Genomic DNA, 8812 nt, shown 5'->3' on the forward strand with positions numbered 1-8812 from the left:
TCACAGTCACATGATGCCAACAGCACCCAGGGCCATCACGCAGCTGGTGGTACAGACCTGGAAGAAACTAGGGCTGCAACCCTAAGAGTTTAAATGACACCCCTGCAATTGTGTCTTCCGTTCTGAGTAGCCTGACTTGGGATGCGTGTCCACCCTCTACCCATCCCTGCGGCCAGGAGCCTGGGACATGTGGATGGGCGGAAGCCAAGCAGAAAGCCTGGCCAAAGGAGCAGGCGTGCGCAGCTCCAGAGGGCAGCACTCCTGTGTCCCTGAGAAGTAGGTCCTAGAGAGTCAGTCAATACAAGTAGACGCTGTGGACCCCTGGGAGAAGAGGCAAGGCTTGGACTGAAAGTCCTTTGAGAGTTGGGAATAGGACAGCCTTCCTCACCACCCACAGGCCAGACCCCCAGGAAAGCCCTGGATCTCACCCCATGACGATTTCCCTCATCCCTGCACACTCCTCTCCCCAATTCTTCTCTGGACTTGTTCCCACCTTGGCTCCTAAACCCACAGGCTGAGGAAGTTGTGTGCAGCCACTCTGGTCATTTCCCAAGCCCCCCTCCCTGTCAGCTTACTGGCAGCCTGTGCCTAGCATTCCAGGCCAACATCAGGTACCGTTCCACCCTAATCCCACATGACCATTCAAAGCCACGCTACCTTCTTCTCTCCTTTAAGAGTCTGTGACCCAAATCATAATTTTCCTCCTTTCCTCTGACTTAATTTCATTTCTTTTACTGGTTCCTCTGTTTTGACAAAGGAATGCTGATGTGTTTCTGGCCTCTCTTCAGGGTTCTGTTCTTTTGCTATTGCAGGTTCCAGAGGACTTAGCGTATGCACTCTGCGTGGATGACTTACAGGGGTAAATACACCCAGCCACCTGGAGGTATCTGACTTCCCCAGGCATCCTAAGTCAACTACAGGTCTCTCCAACTCAAGCACTCAAACCAAAGTTGATTGTTATTATTATCTGATCCACCTTGGAATAAAAACAAACAGAAGCCAGCGGCTTTCTGGTAAGTGGTGCTCAGGGATGGCACCGTACAGCCACCTGAGACAGAAGCCTCAGGGCTCCTCCCCGGCTCTCTCCACCTGCCACATCAGCCAGGGACGCAGCTCTCCCCTTAACCCCCAGCCCCTGTCCCGTGGTATTCCCGTGTGTACATCCGAAGTATCGTCCTAGGTAAACACTCTCTTCCCCCAGCTGGTCTCTCTGCTTGCATTGTGTGCATCATCTGCACACCTAAGGCAAAGAAAAAGAAAATATAAAAATCAGATCATAGCACCTTTCTTACGTAAAACCCTCTGTTGTTTCTCAGTGCAGAGCAAACTACACGTTGTCTACAGAAGCTGCTGTTTGCTCTTGTGGACAGTGTCTGCAACAACTTCATTTAAGTCAACGAATGAGATCACTCATCAGAGTAGAAACAACTTCATTTAAGTCAACGAATGAGATCACTCATCAGAGTAGAACTGATCAGATCCAGTGTCCTCCTTAACCTGGTGTCTCCAGCACCAGGCCCTTGGCAAGTTAGGTCCTTGTCTGCCTTACCGCTCACACAGCTTCAGGAAGCGGGTCCTTGGAGTGGCCCCATCTCACAGGCAATGAAACAAAGGGACAGAGAGGTGAAGAAGCTTGCTGAAGAGACGTAAGTAGCAGAGCCGGCAAATCAGTAAATAGGACAGCCTAACTCGAGTCCACATTTCTAGCCATCTATCCAAGGCCCTGTGCTTGTCTATGTGGGTTCCTTTAACCAGCCCAGAAATAAGCCAAAAGTTATTGAAATTACTGTGGACATACAAGTGAGGGTCACAGCTCACCTTCAACCAAGCATACAAATGGCAAGATCAAAGCTGACCACAGGGAAGCCCCACGTGTAAGGCCAGTGCTGAAGCCCAGTCATTTGCAGGGAAGGCCGGGCCTCGCTGGGATTCTCCCAGGTATGAGGGCTCTCAGTGGCTGTGGTCACCTCCTCCAGGCCTGGATGGGTGCAGAGTGCCCTGCTCGCCTTGATGAATGACTCTCTCCATAAAGCCAGTCTTGGGGATGACACTAACAGAGAGCCTCTGCCCCTGTGTGTTAGCAGAGCAGCAGGGCCATCAGCTGTTGGCGAGTATCCCAAGGCTGCTCTGAGGCTGTGCAAGAATTCTAATGAAATGCAAAGCATTCATCAAACAGGAACACAATAGATTTTTCAAAGCTCATGCTCAGTCCTTTAACTGAACAACCACTGTCCCTCTTTAGCAAGCACTACAGGCATTTCCCTGCTAGTAGGGAAAGAAAAAAAAAACAACTTTAAAAATTGTCTTATCATTTTTGTATTTTCTAAGTTTTAGGTTATGGACATGTTCTATTATTATAAGGAAAAAGACTTTATAAATATTTTTAACATTTTTTTCCAAAGTCATGTACTCCCATGGTTCTCATAGGTGGTTCATTAACAGAATCAACAGGGAAGATGTGTTCAAATGCAGACCTACTGAATCAGACTCCTTAGTGCTGGGGTCGAGAACCTGGGGAAAGTGTGTCTCAGCTCACAAGCTCAGAAGTCCAGGCCTCTTGTCTATGTGAATCGAGTTGAATGACCAATGCATTTCCTGTCTCTCTCTGCTTAACAGCACCTAGATTTTATTTCCGTAGCTACCTCTCTGTCCACATCCCGTATTTTTCCAGAATAAGCTCATGCCTTCTCTCATTCCTTCTCTCATTCCACTAGTAGTCCCTGGTTGGTTTAAATCAGGCTTGGGTTCAAGGGTGAACACCTATGCAATCAGAGCTGATCTCAGGACTTGATCAGAATGCTGGGGCAGAAACTCTCAGCATCTCACCAAAGCTGAACAGGAACCCCAGAATCCCAGGCCTATGGCAGCCATCTTTAAACCACGAGTAGAAACAGGTTTGGGTGGAAAATGACACCGTGGAAGCTGAAGCAGGGAGATGGAAAGAAACCGCAACCTTCTGGATCAGCCAATCATGGAGCCTGCCTAGGCTCTGAAAGCTCAGGTACGTGAAATGATAAACCCTTTCTTTGAAAGGGCTGACTGAAATGAGATATTCTGTCCTTTGCAACGTGGAGTCCTGACAGCTGTTTATTGTTCTTGGTTTCAGCTGCAATACCACGTACTGATTTAATCTAGTCTGGTACTCTTTTGGAACACTACAACCAAGTTCTAGCTACCCTCATGGCAAACAAACAACATTAACTAAAAATAAAAAAAAATCACTGGATGCAGGACACAATGCCTTTCTCCCCATCCGTGATCATGACAACTGTCCTTGTATAACAAGACCCTGGCTTCAGGGCTCCTCAGCTCCCAAACTGGCCCCGGGCTCTACCTCAGCTCCACCCTTAGGTCTCCCAGTGCTACGGTGAGGCCTCTAGTTCTGGGCAGTTGCCTCTGACTTGGACTTTGCTTCTCGGCCCACTGACCCTCTACTGAGATAGCCGGTGTACCACTTCAGTCCATTTTCTCCCAGACATTGGCTCTCCGATAGGCTTGCTGCTGCTGCTAAATCACTTCAGTCGTGTCCGACTCTGTGCGACCCCATAGATGGCAGCCCACCAGGCTTCCCTGTCCCTGGGATTCTCCAGGCAAGAACACTGGGGTGGGTTGCCATTTCCTTCTCCAATGCATGAAAGTGAAAAGTGAAAGTGAAGTCGCTCAGTCGTGCCCGACTCTTAGCGAACCCATGGACTGCAGCCTACCAGGCTCCTCTGTCCATGGATTTTCCAGCAAGAATACTGGAGTGGGGTGCCACTGCCTTCTCTGCTCCGACAGGCTTAGCTTTTCCTGCCAGGAGGGAGTCTCATCTCCCACAAGGCCAGGATGCATGAGCCCTGGAAGGCACTCAGTGTTTCTGATAGGGAGATGACTGGCCTGGACTGGAAATACTAAAGTTACAATGAATAACAAGCATCAGTCTTTCCTAATAAATAAAATGAGATCACTGAGCTGGAGATCACTCTGAGATTTCTTCCAGTTTTAAGATTCAAGAAGCTAGAGACACACCCCTTACAAGCCTACCACTAGTGTGATCCTGGAGGTCAGAGGACTCAATAATCAATACACACCAGCTCAGTGGCCTCAGGACACAGCGGGAGCCTGTATCACATCCATCAAGCTGCCATATGGGGCCTCTACTCTGTCTACAAACTGATACACAGAACACAAAATATATTAAAATTGAGTGGTGGGATATAAACCACTATTCCAAAAGCTGACAACACAGAAATCAGGAAATGCACATTTTAAATATTCTCATTTTACTTATTCATCCAAGTCCTCCATATATGACCAGTATCCTAGAAACTATCCAAGGAGTTAAAAATGTCACTTACCACTAACTTGCACAACTTAAGAGTATCAGAAATTATAGTGGAGTCATCGCACTAAGTCATTTCAGCAGTGTCCGACTCTGTGATACCATTGACCATAGCCCGCCAGGCTCCTCTGTCCATGGGATTCTCCAGGAAAGAATACTGGAGCAGATTGCCATGCTCTCCTCCAGGGCATTGTCGCAACCCAGGGATCGAACATGCGTCTGTTAACATCTCCTGCATTGGCAGGTGGGCTCTTTACCACTAGTGCCATCTGGGAAGCGTCATCTGTCATTTATTACCATTGTCTGAGTGAACTCAAATAAAGCACCTGAATTTAGTCAAATGAAATTAAAGTTTTTTATAATGTTTTTGAAGGCTATGAAGTCCTTGAATCTTACAAATATTTGAAATTCTAAGTAGTTGTTAGAGAATTCACGGGCTGGTTATAGGAGAGAGTAGTTTCATGGTATAGACTAAATGACTTTAGTTTTTTTCCAATCTGTAGCCACTTCCAAGCAATTATAATTTGTATGACTAGACCATGGCCCCGATGAACTCTTCTTTTAAAATTATACGTGTTTATTTTTTATCATGTTGGTGGTTAAAATTTAGGGTTCTGTAGATGGTTGGATTTGAGCTTCAGTTCCAGCCCCAAGATATATTAGTCATGTGATGTTGGGCAAGTTACTTAAATTCTCTTACCTCCAATTTCCTTGTCTATAAAAGGAGTATAATAACATTAAATATTAAATAATATTTATTATTAATAAATTTCCGTTTATATAATTTATCTAATATATTTTATTTATGTAAATAAATTATAATTAAATATTAAATATTGAAGAATTAAATATTAAAGACCTCATAGGGTTATAGTGAGGATCACAGGAGAAAGTACAGTCCCTGTTTACATCAACACCTCCATTACTGTATCCACTAAGAGCAGTACTTATGAGTCACTGTGGAAAAACAGAGAGAAAAGTCTTCTTTTCCTTGGAATAAAAAGAGCCCAACCCCAAGGAAACACACAAGGGCCACTCAAAACAGTATTTAGCAAAGGTCAGTATTTCGTGGGACCCAGACTCCCATAGCCCCGTCAGGGTTGGGGCTGTGCTGAGAGGGAAGGAACGTGAGTGGGCCCCTCATCCCAGTCTGCGAGTTTATGGTGAACAGCAGGAGGCTGGGAGAAGAGAAGTGGCAGAGGCAGTGGAGCTGCACAGGATTCTGAATGTGGACAGCGTGAGAGGGAAGAACCCAGAGGTTCAGGACACACTCCCCCAAACACGGCACCTTGCATGCTGAACATGTGAAGCCCAGCAGAGGAGTCTGAGAAAACAGGAGACGCAGGAAGCTTGCTCTGCTCTCCTCCCCTCCACCTTCCTCCCTGAAACACGTGGTAAAACCTTCCTGTGAGAGGTGTGCTCCCTACACGTGCAGCAGAGGAGCAGCCTCACCTCCCAAGATGAGGGAGACAGAGGAGGACCCTAGCAGACAGTCCTTGCTCAGTCCCCAGGTCACTGCACTGACCTCACACCCCCAAGCTATGATATTCGTCCACCACGGCCCACCCGGCACCACATCAAGCACAGAAATATGCAGGTCTGTTTCCTCTGGTCTTCATTTCCTCATTAAGGCTCCACCTCAGGGAAAACATCTATCAAACAAATGTGTGTGCTTTTCTCTTGTTACTTTTCTTGTCACTTCAATTTTCACACTCAGCCAGGGACCCTAAAAGGGTAAAGGAAAGCCGCCTTCTCTGCTACAGAAGAAACCAGACCAAAATAGAATAAAAGCCATTTGCTTGGGCTCAGGGTCACTACCCCCTCCTTAAAGAAGAGACATTACAGGTTTCTATCAGAATTTACTACATATCATCTGTAGTGTGTTGCTTAATGCTTTAAAGTTCATATATAGTCAGTGTCATATAGTTCTAATTTTAGAGACAGATTGGGTCATTCTTCATTTTTTTCTTATAAGAATGTCCCAAGATTAAAGAAAAAAAAATCTGAGTATAGTAACAGATAAACAATCCAGCCCCGATGAACTAGAGGTCTTCTGTCATCCCAGAGTGAGCAAAACCAGGAACACTATTTCGTTCACGTTCTGAGGCAATGCACGTTACTATGACGTGAACTGCTTTATGCAGCTCTGAAATCAGATGAATCCTATTTGTGACAATCAGATTACAGTAACTCCTTCAGAAACGCAATATGTAAAGCAGTGTTACATATCACTTCCTAGAAGCCCCCCAAGTACACAGAAATCTCCTAGCAAGCAGAGGTCTTATCCCTTTAATAAGTAATGAGGTAGGGGCTTTCCTGGAGGCTCAGTGATAAAGAATTCGCCTACCAATGCAGAAAGAAAGTGAAGTCGCTCAGTCATGTCCGCCTCTTTGCGACCCTGTGGGCTGTAGCCCACCACACTCCTCCATCCATGGGATTTTTCCGGCAAGAGTACTGGAGTGGGTTGCCATTTCCTTCTCCAGAGCATCTTCCTGACCCGGAGATCGAACCCGGGTCTCCCACATTGTAGGCAAACGCTTTACCGTCTGAGCCACCAGGGAAGCCCTGCAGGAGACATAGGTTCAGTCCCTGATCTGGGATGATACCACGTGCTTCAGAGCAACCAAGCCTGAACACCGCAACTACTGAGCCTGCGCTCTAGAGCCTGGGAACACCGCTACTGAGCCCACGTGGCGCAGCTACTGAAGCTGGCACCCTAAAGCCTGTGCCCCACTGCCACGAGACGCCCGCGCACCACAACTAGAGAGGAGCCCCTGCTCACCGCAACTGAGGAAAGCCCAGGCAGCAGCAAAGACCCAGCACGGCTGAAAATAAATAAATGAGTAATCAGGTGTCCCAACAAGTTTTCCCAAAGTAACAAAAACCAGAAACAACTTCCTGGAGCCGTGCAGAATCATCTTCGCCATCTTCATTGAACAGTCAGATGAAGGTGGAATTCCTGTACCCCAACCCAGAGCATCCAGGAACCAGCGCTGTGTTCAGAGCTGGTTCTAGAGCTGTCACGGCCCATGGAGCAGGCCGTCTGCCCTGCAGAGACCGAGGGAAAGCAGGCGTGCCGAGCTGGGAGCTCCGGAGCTGCACACCCCAGGCGCTCTTATCTGAAGCCTTCTGGAGGCCACGCTGCAGACAGTGCTGTGGATGCCAGTCCCCCACTGATCACTCCCTTCAGAGTAAAGAGTGAACGAGGACGGCAACAGTGCCAGCAGCGGACGTTTGGGAGGGCCGATTATGCGCCAAGCACCAGTGTAACTGCTTCAGTCCATACTAAAACGTTCCATTTCCCGCAAGCCTACAAGTAGGCAGTCAGGATACCCGTCTTACAGATGGGGGCGTTGGGACACCGGCCTGTTAAGTATCACAGCCAGAGCCACAAGCTGGTGAGGGACACAGCAACGATTTTCCATTAAGCTACTTTACCCTAGAGCTCACTTTCTCAACCAGCACTCTTACTGCCTCCTGGAAAAGTGAGGTGTACTGGCTGTGTCCAATTTCCCCTGTTCCCAGACCTTCTTAGGGTTCTAAGCTTGCCTGGCGTAAAGAAAAGGGAAAGAGGAGGAACAAGGACCAGGAAGCTGTGAGGAGAGAGAAACAGGACTGATTTAACAAGCAAGCCTGTTGTTTAATTTCTATACCTGCTAAATATAGCCCTTCTTTCTTCCAAACTTTTTTACAGGAGAACAGAGTACATTTGACTGACAGTTGAGCAGAGAAAGGACAAGAGCAAGTAAATTGTTATCTGTAGATCAGTGCACAAGTGTAAGGTATTTTCGCAGTGTTTGAAGCCGTAAGAAATTCCATGAAAGAAATCCTTCACAAAGACTAGCTCGCTGAAAGTCTGTTAACTCTTTGCAGCTTCTGGCACTTTTACCACGAAGAATTGGACCTTCATGTGCCACTGCTGTTGTTTAATCAGTTAGTCGTGTCCAACTCTTATGCAATCCCATAGGCTAGAGCCCACCAGGCTCCTCTGTCCATGGGATTTCCCAGGCAAGAATACTAGAGTAGGTTGCATTCCCTTCTCCAGGGGATCTTCCCAACTCAGGGATGGAACCATGTCTCCTGCATCTCCTGAACTGGTAGGTGGATTCTTTACCACCGAGTCACTTGGGAGCCCCATGTGTCACTATCACCAAGGGTGTAATTGAGGCATAAAGGGTGGTTCAGGAGATGGATGCAGAGAGCGTGCTCCAGTTAGTTAAGAGAATGAGAACAAGGATGCTTCCTCCTGTATCTGGCGTGTGTGTGGAACACCCCCTCCTCCCAGGAATGAGTGCTGGGGATACAGGAGGACCCCTAGCCTTAGGAGCTTATTGCCTAGTGCAGGGGTCTGCAAACGTCCACCTCTTTTAGGCTATGCAGGTCATAAAAGCTCTGTCCCAACTACTTAACTCTGCCTTGCAGCACAAAAGCAGCCATGAAAGTGTGAAAGTGAGTCACTCAGTCATGTCCAGCTCTTTGTGACCCCATGGA

General features: G+C 47.4%; 1 long non-coding RNA gene across 2 annotated transcripts in view; it reads left to right on the forward strand.

The window, feature by feature from the left end:
* Positions 1-3235, forward strand: part of LOC132343472 (uncharacterized) — a 43908-nt gene extending 40673 nt beyond the window's left edge. For both annotated transcript variants that reach the window (XR_009492319.1, XR_009492320.1), the window contains 3 exons: positions 813-1013; positions 1317-3001; positions 3107-3235. This is a non-coding gene — a long non-coding RNA (uncharacterized lncRNA). The remainder of the gene's footprint in view (positions 1-812; positions 1014-1316; positions 3002-3106) is intronic.
* Positions 3236-8812: the final 5577 nt, after the last annotated feature.

Source organism: Bos taurus, chromosome 22, assembly GCF_002263795.3.
Source record: "Bos taurus isolate L1 Dominette 01449 registration number 42190680 breed Hereford chromosome 22, ARS-UCD2.0, whole genome shotgun sequence".
Taxonomy (NCBI): domain Eukaryota; kingdom Metazoa; phylum Chordata; class Mammalia; order Artiodactyla; family Bovidae; genus Bos; species Bos taurus.